Source organism: Erithacus rubecula (genome assembly GCF_903797595.1).
Source record: "Erithacus rubecula genome assembly, chromosome: 6".
NCBI classification, from domain to species: Eukaryota; Metazoa; Chordata; class Aves; order Passeriformes; family Muscicapidae; genus Erithacus; species Erithacus rubecula.
Genome location: NC_136688.1, coordinates 46,597,261 through 46,611,916, shown reverse-complemented (window position 1 = coordinate 46,611,916; position 14,656 = coordinate 46,597,261).

The following is a 14,656-nucleotide window of genomic DNA, read 5'->3' as shown; positions in this document are numbered from 1 at the left end:
TAAGTTCATATGATGAACTTTAAAAATATTTTTAAAAATATTAAAAAATTATCATGGGTAGGAATAACAGATGGTTGGGGCTCAGAATTCTTTTAGATGTCTCTGAAGTTTTGGGGTGAGATCCATTTTTCTCAGGTGTGCAGGGAACTTAGCACTTTGCATTCAATTATTCTGGGCAGGGGTCTCCATTCTAGTGGCTGTTCAGAAGCTGTGGGTGGAACTTCAGCAAGATATTCTGCTCAGTGCTGCTTGCTCCACATCTCCCACAGAAATAGATTATTGAGCACCTCTAATTGCCCCCCACCAAGTCCCCAAAGGGGAGAGACTCACCCACACAAGCCTGTAAATGGAAGGCAAGGGAGAGGAGGAATAAGGCATGCATGACAGATATTCATCATGCTCTTCAAAGCATCACTGGATGAGGTTCACATGGGTTGTGCAAGTACTAGCAGTATGGAACACATCCAAAACCAAAGGATTCATCTATTAAAATACAATATGTGGCTTTTTCTTTCATTTAAATTAGTGGGAATGAAGGAACAGACAATCCTGTTTCAGGAGTGATTTTCACTTAGCACTTTCACCTTGATGAAGATATTTATTTATATCAGGCATTTACTTTACAGTGGCAGTAGCTCTCTAACCAAGGCCACCAGAATAGAGAATAACCCCAGCTCCCTACAAAGAGACAAAACCAGGAAGAACTGAAAGGGTTTCTCAGACCTCATAGGATTTTTCCTTGCTTTTTTCTTTTTTTTTTTTTTTTTTTTTTCTCTCAGTAGAAACTCAGAAAAGCACTCAAGTGAATGGCAAAGTGTCTCACAAATATCTTGAATAATTTGGCAACTGCAACATTCCACATCTAATTTCATTACAGCACATTGAATGTTCTGGGGGTTTTTACAATGGTTTTTGCACCTTTAACAACATGTTGATTATTGCATTTTGAAATAACTCACTTCTTTAAGAATAACTTAAGTGAAAATTTCATTTAGAGTTGCAACACCTGGAGAAAATCAACATCATGTGACTTGTAGGCACTTCTAAACAGGAAATACTCCATTTATTTTTTTAGCTGTGTTTGTGTAATAAAGTCTAGCATCCAAGTGTGAGCAACACATTTTCTCGTTTTATTAAACAGCATGAAAGGATTTATTACTTCTCCACTGAATGCACTTCTGGCACCAAATGGAGCTGGACAATAATTGTCAGGCACTGAGTTTAACATTACGAGAAAACACCTTTGGTGTAGTTCAGAGTTTATTGTATAATGAAAAATACACCTAGATGGTGAGGCTTCCTTTGAGAATTTGTTTGGTGAGTATAATCTCAGGTACTGCTGCTAATAAATTGGATTCTTTGAAGCAGAAATTAAAGTACTGAAAAAATATCTAAGACTGTTATTTCTCTTTTCCTCCTCCAGCTATGCAAAGTTCCCTGAGAAGGAAAATAAAAACAGAGGGAATGGAGAACATTTCTTTTACCACTCAGCACGTTAGGGCTGTGAGGTGCTCACAAGAGCCATGTACCACATTTGGAATTTTTCTCCCTTTCTCCTCTGATCTTTCTTGAATGCTCAGGCTGCTCTTTCTCCTGTGGTTCCTCCCCAGCCAGCGAAAGGCTTGAAGGACTTTCCTCTCTCTCTTTGTTTTATTCCCTGTATTGCAAGGGAAAGTTGCCCCAGCCAGGGCAGGAACCTTGAACAAGGCCTTTTGTTGGAGAAAGAGTCAATGAGTGTTTTGCAGGTGTGCAGCATTCTTGTCCCCTCAGGAGTTCCCCAGGAATGGAGAAGATGAGAAAAGGGAGAGATGTGATAAAAATTGAAGTCCTGCTCTTCAGAGGATGAGCAGCAGGGACTGATGTGCAGCACCCTGCTCTGAGTTCCCTACATCTCATACAGCAAAGCACCTATGCAAATTGCCTGGAAAATGTGGCAGCTTTATTCTCTCTTGACTCAGTCACAAATGACTGCTCAAAGTTGAAATAATAAAAAGGCTCTGTGTATCTCTAGGGTCCAGGGCTGACAAATTCTCCCCGATGTCTCTGTGGAGCGTTGCAACACTCAACATTTGATTTGTTTTCCACTGAGACTGGCAGCACACGTGTTAGAGGTTTAAGGTTAACTACAGGAATGGGAATAAGCTTTACACAATCCCCAAATGAGGGGCTCTAACTAATGAAAAGCTCTCCCATTTACTGCTTTCCTCAGTGCAGGACAGCAGGCTGCAGGCACCCCGGCATGTCCCGCTGGGGAGGGGAGCAGGGCTGGGACTGCTCCCCTAAGGCAGGGAAGCACTGAAACCATCTTTAGTCTTTCACACCCCCTTGTAGTTGCCTGTAAATTGGGTTATGTCCAGGAAATCTCACTCGGTTCTGCACCTGCGGTGCGGCGGCCAGGCTCGCTCCCATCCCGAGATGCGGGCGGGCGCCAGGAGAGGGCAGCGGTGCCCGGGGCTCGGCAGTGCCCGGAGCTCGGCAGTGCCCGGGGCTCGGCAGTGCCGGGGATCGGCAATGCCCGGTGCCCAGCGCTGCTCGGTGCTCGGCGCTGCCCGGTGCCCAGTGCTGCCCGGTGCTCGGCGCTGCCCGGTGCCCAGTGCTGCCCGGTGCCCGGCGCTGCCCGGTGCCCGGCTCTGCCCGGGGCTCGGCTCTGCCCGGTGCCCGGCTCTGCCCGGGGCTCGGCTCTGCCCGGTGCCCAGCGCTGCCCGGTGCCCGGCTCTGCCCGGTGCCCAGCGCTGCCCGGTGCTCGGCTCTGCCCGGTGCCCGGCTCTGCCCGCTGCCCAGCGCTGCCCGCTGCCCAGCGCTGCCCGGTGCTCGGCTCTGCCCGGTGCTCGGCTCTGCCCGGTGCCCGGCGCTGCCCGGTGCCCGGCTCTGCCCGGTGCTCGGCTCTGCCCGGTGCCCGGCGCTGCCCGGTGCCCAGCGCTGCCCGGTGCTCGGCTCTGCCCGATGCTCGGCTCTGCCCGGTGCCCGGCGCTGCCCGGTGCCCAGCGCTGCCTGGTGCCCGGCTCTGCCCGGTGCTCGGCTCTGCCCGGTGCCCAGCGCTGCCCGGTTCTCGGCTCTGCCCGGTGCCCGGCGCTGCCCGGTGCCCGGCTCTGCCCGGTGCCCGGCTCTGCCCGGGGCTCGGCTCTGCCCGGTGCCCAGCGTTGCCCGGGGCTCGGCTCTGCCCGATGCCCGGCTCTGCCCGGTGCCCAGCGCTGCCCGGTGCCCGGCGCTGCCCGGTGCTCGGCTCTGCCCGGTGCCCAGCGCTGCCCGGTGCCCGGCTCTGCCCGGTGCCCGGCTCTGCCCGGTTCCCAGCGCTGCCCGGTGCCCAGCGCTGCCCGGTGCCCGGCTCTGCCCGATGCTCGGCGCTGCCTGGTGCCCGGCTCTGCCCGATGCTCGGCGCTGCCCGGTGCCCGGCGCTCCCCTCCCGGAGCGCTCCGCAGGCGGCTCCGCGGAGCCCCCGGACCACGGAGGGCGGCCAAGGAGATTTTCTGTAGCCGCCATCGGGACTCGGGTGTGCCGCTTTGCTGCTGTTCGTGCTGCCCATGACGGCACGCCGGCCGCCAGACACACAGGCAATCTGCTTCCATCCCCCGACTGCAGTGCAAGCCATTTCTTAAGGGGATGTGGGCTTCAAAGCCAGAAAGGACCTTTATGGTGAGACAAAATTTTTAGTAGGGCCTGTTGCAATAGGACAGGGAGAAATGGTTTCAAATTAAAAGAAGGTACATTTAGGCTAGTTATAAGGAAGAAATTTTTTACAATGTGTGTGATGAAACACTGGCACATGCTGCCCAGAGAGGTGGGAAGATGCCCTATTCCTGGAAACATTCAAGGCTAAATTGGACTAGACTCTGAGCAACCTGATCTAGTTTGTCTTTGGTCATTGCAGAGAGTTTGGACTAGATGACTTTTAAATGTCACTTCCAACCCAAATTATTCTAAATAGCTCTTACGTGGTTACATTCAGTTGCTTCTCCTAAGTTTAAATGATCCTTTTCATTTGTTTGTACTGCAGATCTCATTGACAATGCATGAGAACCAGAGATGAAGCAAACTGGCAACAAAAGAAAAGCTTGTCTACTGCTCTGTGATTATCAAAGCAGGAATATAGTAAATCACAGTCAGTAAATACATTTTAAAATAAGATAAATCTTGAAAATTGTTTGTGCTCTTACACATCCATGTCTCAATGCAGAAAATTGTTATGCATATAATTAATGTTACCATCCTGATAATCCCATCGTGGCACATTAGCTGTAGGTATTTGCATTTTTATAGAAAGTCACAATAAGAAGCCAAAATAAGGTCTTTCAGTTCTATCTCAGGCAAGTTGCAGGATTTTATGTCCTTATGAACATGTGGATAAATGACATTTTGAGGAAAGTTATTCTAATTAATAGGTATTATAGGATCATGACCTGGTTATAAATAACAAGGTCATTTCTAAAATTGGGATACTTGCCACCCAGTTTAAAGTTTATCTAGCAAAAATAGGTCAGGCCATACTAAATGGTATTTCAGGCAGTTCTGAAATCAGTTTGGAGGAATTGATTTAGAAGTTATGTGAGATGTATCATGAAATTTTACAACTTCAGGGAGCTCAGATCACATTTATGTAATCCTGCCCTGAACATGCAACTTTGGTTTCAGAAAGCAGAATAATAAGTGAACTTCAGAAATCAAATGCAAGAAAGCATAGACATAAAATGCCTTGAAAACAGTCTTTTTCTTATGGGATAAGTACATATGGCATGAATGAATGGCAAACTTCTGAGGCAGATCTTAGGGGCATGTTAATTACCTTCATAATCCTGACTCCTCAGAGATCATAGATGTCTCCTTGGCAATCAGACCCTGGAGTCACTGATAAAGGCTTCATTTGGCTGGGAAATGACTTGTTCTGAGTATTGCAGTTGCACACACAAAGGTATGTACTGTATGAAGGCCTGCTCCTATGGAAAAGTGCTGCTGGGATTCGAGCCATTGCTTATATTTGTACTTGGTCTGTTTTTTCATGAAGTCTATCCAGTGTGATACTGATGATAATTTTTGCCTGACTAGACAGCTCTGTGCCTGGACACTGTTCCCAGAGACTGAAAAACCTAGCCTGATAATCCATATTGGTGAGACTGAAGTGTGATAGGAATGAAAATAATAACAAGTATTTTTAAACATGTGTCTACGTCCAAGTTTCTACACAGAAATCTAAAGCTGGCACTCCTATAACATTTTTACAGAATGGACATTGTTCCTGTCTGACGATTTCAGTAAGCAGCTGAGCATGTGTGAGATAGGAACGATGGCGGGAATGGAGGGAGAGAGAAAAACATGATCAAATGTGGCTATTCTTCCTAGGAGTGTCTGGACCTGGGGATATTTGGGATGAGGAGGCGATCATTAGAAATTGGGTAGTTAAAATAGGGTTAGCCAGATAAGTGTTACCTCTCAAGAAAAGAGGGGATCGGAAAGATTTATCTCGTACTGGCAAATTAAATAACAATATATATATAAATACATAGCCAGCCTCCAAGTCAAGTCCTCTCCAGCATCATCCCCATGGAATTGCATGCACATGTCAATAATTCCATTATGTCAGTGTCTGGTACTTGTGCAGGAAGAGGTTAATTCCGCCTCAGCCTTTACAAAGTAAAAGCTCTTGTTATTTTTGTTTTGTTTTGGTTTGTTTTTTTTTTAAACTGTGTGAAGAAAGAGGCAGGCTTTAAATATTTGTGTAGGCTGCTTGGCAACAGATTGCATGCGATCTTTACAAAAACAATGAGCTCTCATAGAATTTACATTGTTTGAGCTGGGTGCTGATGGCTCCTGACCATGCTCAATGGCTGGTCTGTGGGAAGAAGCAGGGAGAGAGGTGTTAAATTGTGCATTGTGTGCTGCTGCTCCAGCTTCCGAGAAAGAGGCACTCGCTGGCAGCAGTGGAGGACCAGGGAGGGAGTAAAGCCGTGGCTTTCACAGCTCATGAAATGCATGATGTGCTGAGAGCTGACATTGGCTGTGGCTGTGCACTCAAGGCTGCTCCTGTGGGGTTAAATCTGCACACACGACAAGGTGTTCCCAGATACAGCCAATGGCTTCAGGCCTATCTCCTTTGGTCTCAGGAAACAGCAGTGTTCCCAATATTTTTCCTTCAGAAATGACTTCTACGTTTCTGCAGCAATGGCGCTATTAAGCAGATTGCAATCCTTTCCCTATCAGCTGGGAACTGATTTAAAACTGATATATCAGCTGTTCAGGAAAGGCAGAGCATCCCTGTGCCTGCAGCTGTTCAAAAGTAATTGAAATCAGCTCAGAAATTATGAGATGTCTCAAAGCAATAAGCACTACTTTGTTTGTTTGTTTGTTTGATTGGCCCTTTCACCCCTAGGATACAACTGGATCATGTTTTCTTAGGTTTCTTCCAGTACTGCTGCAGCAAAACCATACTTCATCTCTCCCCCAAATTTTCTTCCTGGCAGGGAAAGAGACTCAAGCAGTTATCTTTTGCAACATCACTGAGAAGAAATCTGAGAATTTCTGGTACTAGGTTTGTAACCCTTTCCATAATCTGGGGAGATTACACCATTTCCCTGCACTGACAGCCTTAGGTTAGGGACTTTGGAACCATTCCTGGTGATCAAAGAGGGCTTAAGCACATGCAGACCAACTGATACACTTGAAAAGAAGACATAAAAGAGAACTGAACATGGGTGTATCTGATACCCTACCTTAAAACATGCACAAATAAAAACTCTGTTCACTGTTGCTTCACTTTTATCAGCCAAAATACAGGCACTGCTTTCTGTTTATGCAGGCAATAATGAAACCACATAGCTTTCCTGAAACTACCTCCACAAGAAGACACAAGTGTAGCAGTTCACAAGAACTGGGAGAAATAGGGCATAGTAAACCAAGAGCATCCAGTCCTATAAAAAAGATAATATGAATTCAGAGAAATTAAGTGATTTACATATGATCCTGTATGCCCTAAGCCACAGCCAAAACCAAACTAATATCCAGACTTTTCGGATTCAGGTGCTCTGAATTGAATGAATGATGCTGACAACATTCTGTAGGTGTGTCACTATTTGTGTTTTAACTCTCAAAACATATCTGAATGGGAAAGATGAGCTCTTGACAAATATCACCTGGTAACAGGGCACCCACTGACTCGCTGAGCCTCTCTTTGCAGATACCATGTCAGTGTTATGAGTCTTTATGAAGTTACATAAGAGGAGCAGGAGGCAGTAGCCTCTTGTGCAGAGATGTGTATTACTGCAGAAATAGTGCTGAATAAACCAGACATTCACATGCTCATGTTCCACCAACAACACTCCAGCTTACTCCCATATTTATTAACTCCATACATGTGTATTTACAGATAGACACACAATAATTTTACACACACCTTTGGCAGAGAGGCCACTCAGGTTAGGTATACACACGGATAAGAACTGTGCTATAACAACCATCTAGCAACGTGTATTTTCAAATGTTGTGGCATTGACTATGAATTCAGGATAAACTTGCAAAAGTGGACTGTGTGATTTAGTGACTGCCCTGCTGAATTGATAGAAGAGGATTAAATTATGGCTATCAAACCATTCACCTTTGTCAGTGGATCTAAACACAATCTGTTTGATAGCGACAAAAAAAATGCCGTCTGACGGCAGCTTTGTGGCTTTGTGAATGAGTGAATTAGTTCCCACTGGCTAAGCACTAACTGCAAACTGTTATCACTTCACAGTTGCTGTTATGACTTTTGCTTTGCTTAATGGCTTCATTTTCCAAGGCAGAAATCGGTAAGGAGTGGAATTAAAATACTTTGACCTAGTCTATGCAAGAGCTGGAAAAACAAAAAGAAAAGCAATACTCCTTTAAGATAAATCTCACAAAAGTAAAGGCAAAGGACCATTAGGCAGATCCTCTGATACAGCTTTTAGTTTACACGTCATTATACTTCACACAATTAACCCACTTTGGAATAAACTGTACTGTTAGTATGGCACATCTTCTAGATAGGCACGCTCTTTCTCTGAAGACATTAAGGGTTGGCAAATCATCATTTCTCTGGATGACTGACTCACTATTAAAATCTCCTCATTTGGATTCATCTTGGCTTTAGCTTCTGGCCATTGGTTTTTGTCTTTCTTGTCCCCAGTGCATTAAAAAACCCCTTGAGGTCTGATGTTTTCTTCTTGAGAGGGAAATTAACTGTGTGTGTGAAGAGCCCTGAACAGCTTGCCTCTTCATCAAACACTTCAGGGATATTCCTTGCTAATGATCATAAGAAGGAGCTCCTGGACATACACATTTTAAAATCAGTTGTGCAATAAAATGCAACAAGATTTGCTGGTAAAAATCATGGAATACAAAAGGCAGAGCTCTCTAGCATGCCTACATGTGGTCACACTTTTACCTTATCCTGGAATATCAAAATGCTCCCATGAAAGTTATTTTGGATCAAATGGGATAAGCCATTGACTTGTATAAAAACATGAGAAAGAAAATTTTTGATTTTAAAGTTTTGCATCTTTTGACAGTCTTACTAGAACTTAGAAAAAATGGGAAATTTTTATCAGATTTTGTCATATTTTTATCTCGACAGCTCTGCAGTACTGGAGATAAATATTGCAGTTGGGACTTCCATTCAAACCCATACTTGCAACTGTGTTGGTTTTAAGAGGTAGAAGATTGCACCAAATGCCTTTTCTGGGCTCTTTGAAGGGGAGAATTAAAAGGTATTTTCAATCTCCAAATTTTCTTCTCAAATTAGACCAGCTGAATTTTGTACTGTGGTATCTATGATCATCTGCCAGTTCAAGTCAAGGGAGCTGCAACATAAATAGATATACTCCTAAGCCTCTTCCAGAAGTAAAGTACAAACATTTCCATCAAAGATGACTTAAGCGAGGATGGCTCATACTTTTGCCTTCCTCTTTAACTGTTGTTCATTTTTTGCAAAGAAGTTATTATAACAGGGAAAGCAATGCATAAATACATACGAATCCATCCCTTTTTTATTCCCTCAACCCAGCTCTGTGATACAGGAGGGACTGGGTGATGCAGAGGGAGGTTGGACATGGGGAAAGGCAACATTAATGAAATCCCCATACTGAACCACAGGCAAGATGTCATTTCAGCCTGCATTTCTGTGGTCATGTACACACCAACACCCACAAACTGAGCAGAGAAAGTTCTTTTTGCCACTCCATACCCACGAAATATTGCTGTTGTTTTCTCTCCAGATTCCAGATTTTTCTGTTTAAAGGATGGGTTTGAATTCCAGAACTTGATTTGGAAAACATATTTGGAAAAGAGGCCAAGAATTGATCAGATGGAAGCAGGCAGCCACCCCTCACTAGAAACACTTGCTGGCTGGGGTCTGCCCTCCAAACCAACACTGAGAGCCCTGCTGACCACAGCAAAGCAAGGACATCAAAACCTGCTTAAATAAAGGCTGCACTGTGTGCTGTGATCTCTAACTTGACTTTCAAGGTGATTAGTCTTTAAGGGCATATTGGTTAGAGGATGACAAACCCTAACATGCTTGCAGTTAACTGTGCTCAGGTGAAATACCAGCAACCATGACTTCTAAACTGCTCTGCAGGCACCAAAAGGACATTCCTAGCACTCCTCAAGGTCACACTTTGAAACATGATGAAGAAAGACTTTCTAAATCATCAACTTCCTTCTGCTAAGGAATGACTGATGGGTTTTAATTCTCCTTATTTTCAGAGGCTTCTGGCAGAACTGTGGCATTAAATATTCAGTGAAATATAAGTAAGGTTTGAAAATGCCTGCTCTGAAAGAGCTTGGAATCATTACTGAGAGCATCTCATACTGCAAAATCCTCTGTCTGGCAGGTTATGCACCAGAGTCATCCATTTCTTACCTCAAAAAATTATCAGTTTATTTATCAGCTACAGGGTACAGCCCCTCAACTTGAAGCATTTATATATTTTTGTTACTTTCCAAGCTAATATTGTTTGGGAAGGTCAGGGAAGGAAGGTCTTCTCACATTTCTTTCACAATCAGCCTGGCTTGACATTGGATGTAAAACCGAAACCCCTTCTTCAAACAGAAAATAGGAAAAGCTTGAATTGCTTCAGAAGGGTGTGCATTGACAGGCAGTTTAGCTGAATGTTGTATTTGAAGAATATTTGACATCTCCAGTGCTGTGAAAGAGGTCAGGCAGTTCAAAAGAAGCCTTCTTGCTTCCTGGCTTCTAAGAAACCAATTCATTTTGTTACTATGGTGAAGTACGCACAATAGATCCCACATAATTCATTCCTCCACAAACATTTTATTGCAAAAATATACTGGTTGCTTTTTGCAATATCAAATATTATTTCAGGGCTTGTAGATTTTTTTTCAGACAGGTTAAGCCAGGAAATTACAGAAAATTGTAATATATAAGAGATTTGAAATCTGCAGATGGAAAGATGTGTATAAAAGTCAGCAATATTAGCATTGTTTATACAGCAAATGCTACTGCAGTGCTTGAACACTAATAATTACCTGCTGCCCTGCTTCCAATCCTAATATTCATGGGTAAAAAACAGACCAGGCAATCTCCATTTTCATTTGAAGCTTTCATTTCTGGTTGGTGTTGGAGAAGGCTGATTTATAATTTAGCTCATATTAAATATTTGTAGTTATGTCCAGAAATAGTCTTTGCCAGCAAGTACTATTGCAGAGGCCTTGACTTGTATCTCTGGGGTATGCAATGAATGCACCACGAGTTTCTCTAATCAGGATAATTCAGGCAGAAGAAGGTAACCAGGACAGCCAGGGTGCCTTGAAGCTGAACACTGCAGGGATGGCAAGCCCTGAGCAGTGTTCAGCTGGATTGCTTCTTCCTGCATAGCTTACACCACTCTGCAGGACCCTGCAGCCACCATCATCCTGTGCAGAGACATCCACACACCAAGACACTGCTTCTTGTCCCTCTCTCCTTCCATGCAGGAAGCCCTGACACAGAATTGGCCCCTCTATTTCCTGGGTTACTGTTTAAGGCTGGCACCAGGCTGGCATCTCTATCTTTGCATGGAGACCAGACAGAATGAAACTATGAAATTCGTGTTAAGGGAGTGGATTCTAAAGAGATAGAAACTCCTCGGAGAAGCTCAGATGCTCTCAAGGTGAAAGCTTTGCTTCTTTGGTCTTTTTCCTGGCCTTTAGGGTGCTACACAACATCTAGAGCTGGAAAAGTGATCCCTTTACTGGTAAACATTGCAACCTTTGTTCAGCATCTACTGGGGAAACAAATCTTCATAGTGTGCTGGAGCACACAGAAGGGAATCTGAAGGTCCTGAATTCAGCTGGTCACAGACGAGTGAGAGCAAGTCAGGCTCAAAGGGGCAGAATTACACAATACTGTCACATGGATGAGACAACTCCATCCTGCATCCATCAGAAAGAGAAGGAAAATAGAAGAAGAATAAGGGGAAAAAATAACAAACAAGTTACCAAAAACTGGATGGAACTTTTTCTGTGTCAAGTTCTCTCTGAATCAAGGAAGGGTTTTGCCCTAGTATGGGAGATTTTAAAGGAAAGGCTCATGGCAACAGAAAGAAATCAGCTCCACAAGTACATAATATTCAAATGAGTTTTACATAACTACTCTCCTTTTCTTCCAACTTTCATCTGCATGAAAGAACGGCAGAAAACCAAACTGACTATAAGAAAACCAGCCTGAAGGCCAGAGAACAGCCTTTCCCACTGCTTCTGTTAAATAAAGCACATATGTTCTTAATAATTCACACCTTAAAATAAACCACACTTACCAAAGAAAATGAAAAACCAACAGAGGGAGGACTGAGAGTGACCCACACAACCCTGCTCCCACCACACCAGCTGTCCTGATAAAGAATCAGAATGAACTCACCTATACAACTCTAGCACATGAAAGCTGTCCCTGTGATCCCACCCCATCACCCCAAAAGACCCAGACTTTAAAGTACCCAGGTGCATTTTGTTACTAAGTTGATCCAATCAAACTTTACCTTGGTAGCAAGCAAATAAAACAAATTTACCTTCCAAGTTAGAAGCTACTGTAACTCCTGGCATTACTAATGTACTGTGTGATGAAACTTACATATAGCACATAAAGACCTTCCAGCAATTTCCATAGTCTATTTATTGCCAGTATGTGGCAACAGTTGTTGTGAATCACTGTGGTTCATCAGTGTGGTTTATGTGGTGGACTTCTGGGAGTCAGGGAAGGAGGAGACACAGCAGAGGGAGGCTGCTCAACATCCAGAGTTTGCAAATATGCTCAGTGGTACACTGAGGCAGGGCCAAGAGTCATCACTCCTCTTCTTCCCTTACCATCTGGAAGGGACTAAGAGGAAGATGGGTCCAGTGGGGCACAACACTCCTATTTCCAAGCTGGTATTAATTTTATTGATTATATACATTTTATAAATTAATTCACTGTTAGTTATCACACTTTGGTTGGACAAATAGACCATACATTTTAGTGTACACTCCTTTTCCTTTAAAGAAGTAATAAAGCACTTATATTTAATATGTTGGGTTTTTTGCACATGACCTTACTTCTTTCAGTTTTTCAATCCTCTTATTACGTTTTTCTCAGTGTCTCCTCTTGGCTTGGTTGAATTAGACTGTCTTTTTCTCTCCTGACTTTTTTTTGTGTTTTGCTTTGAAAGTCTGTTTTACATGGATGGTACCCCTCCCATTGTTTACATGTGTGTGGGCAGAGGAGCCAGACTATGGGGTGGCTGCTGTCAGACAGAAAATAAATCTTCACTTACCTATTCATCTGGGAGAGCTAATGAGTCTTTTCTCCAGGCTGGCCTTCCTCAGTATTTTGGATATGGGGTAAGCAAGGAAAATAAAATGTTGAAGAGACATACAGTGGCATGATTATTGCCTTAAAACAGTGACCACTCAAGTCAGGTTGTAATGTATCTGTAAAACATAAGAGTTAAATAAGAATGTAGATTACTTTCCTATGTTACAGACTTTAACTTTCCTCCTTTTTTCTCATTCAGCTATAGGGTAAGACAGCATCCACTTTCAGTCCTCTTCTTGTAAGACTTCAGAAAAAGAATTAAAAATTGAGTGAGATCCTCACATATTCTACAGCCCCTTTAACAAGCCAGAAGCACATGCAAAGACTCACTGACCATACCAGTAGTGCAGGGGCAGGACCCCAAATGCCCACAACATTTCCTGAAACAATTGGGTACAGAAACACCTTGCTGGCCTGAGGCATTCAACAGGGATGTTTTGGGAATGTAGGTAGATGGAGGTCTAGAAAGGATCAGTGGAAAGTTGTTTTTGTAGCTCTTTGGTCAGAACACCATGGATGGCTGAAGAATGGTTGGATAGGAAGTTACACTACTCTGAGGTTTGGATTGAAATGCAAGATATTTTCACCTGTTGCAAGATAGACAACACTTTTTTATGGTCACCATTGGTCTGGAACTGCTTTAAACAAAAGCAGGAAAAAATCCATTCCTAGAATGACTGTTCATATGGAGAACTCTGTTTATAAAGGCAAAGCAAATTAGCAGAAATGGCATAAATATCTTCCTTAATTTCAGAAGTAGCTTCCTTTGTGTCAGATACCTTCCCCTGCCATTTTAGCAAGAATCACAAGGTACCCTCCATCTGAAAAGGCACAAAGCTGAGCTGTAGAATTTGATGGTTTTGTCCCTACTATTACATAACCTTCAAGTGTAAATTTTCTTCTCAAACTGAGAATTCAACATATTAAATCACTCACTGGTAAGACAGGCAAAGGATGGGAAATGAAAAGCACTCTAACATCTTTATTCTGCATATACTAAAAAGAAAAAAAGATAAAGGCTATGCAGAAGAGTAGTAGGTTCCCCATGAACTTCCTATCAGATTCCCTGCCTTCTTATATGTGACCAAATTCTTTTTTTAATAAACCAGCTATTACAGTTCAGAGTCTCTGCCAAGTGTTTACAGCATTGCCCTAAGTAACTAGTCTGAGCCAAGGGACTTAATTAAATCTAACCTGCTTTTTCAGTTATAGAATAGTCCTTTAACATCAAAAGGCAAGTGGACTTTGTTAATAAAATCTGAAATCACTTTTTGTTTAAGAGAAGTTCTTTATTCCTCACTGCATACAATCAGTTATTCTTAGAAGGCATATAGTATTTTCACACACAATTTTCACAAGCCTTTACAGAGTTCACAACAACTAACATAACATTTGGCATTCTAGCTTTATATGAGAATCTCAGATTTCATACTTCCTTGCTGAGCTGATTCGCAGACCCTAGGTTGCAGGGAAGAACTTAAAAACTTAGAGAAAAATATTTATACAGGATTCCCTGTTGATCTTACCATTTTTTAATGTCCTTACAACTTTAGAGGCTTACCTTTCCATTTTGGAGCACTTGGTTCTGCATTACAACGTTTTTTACAATTATCTCAAGGGAGTTTCTACATATGAGGGCTTCTGCTAACCACAAAGCTGATTTGGGGAAGGTGCTGGAAAGCCATCTGAAAGTGTCATATGGAGAAATGCAGGAGACATTGCTGCTACCTCTCCACACACAGCTGCACACCTGCTCAGTGAAGCTGGATCAGGGTTTCTGTTCACAGCACCTCCTGGCCAATGGTGTTGATGTAAGACGAGGTTGATGCAGTTTATATCGATGTGCTGGGCTAGAAATTGGTT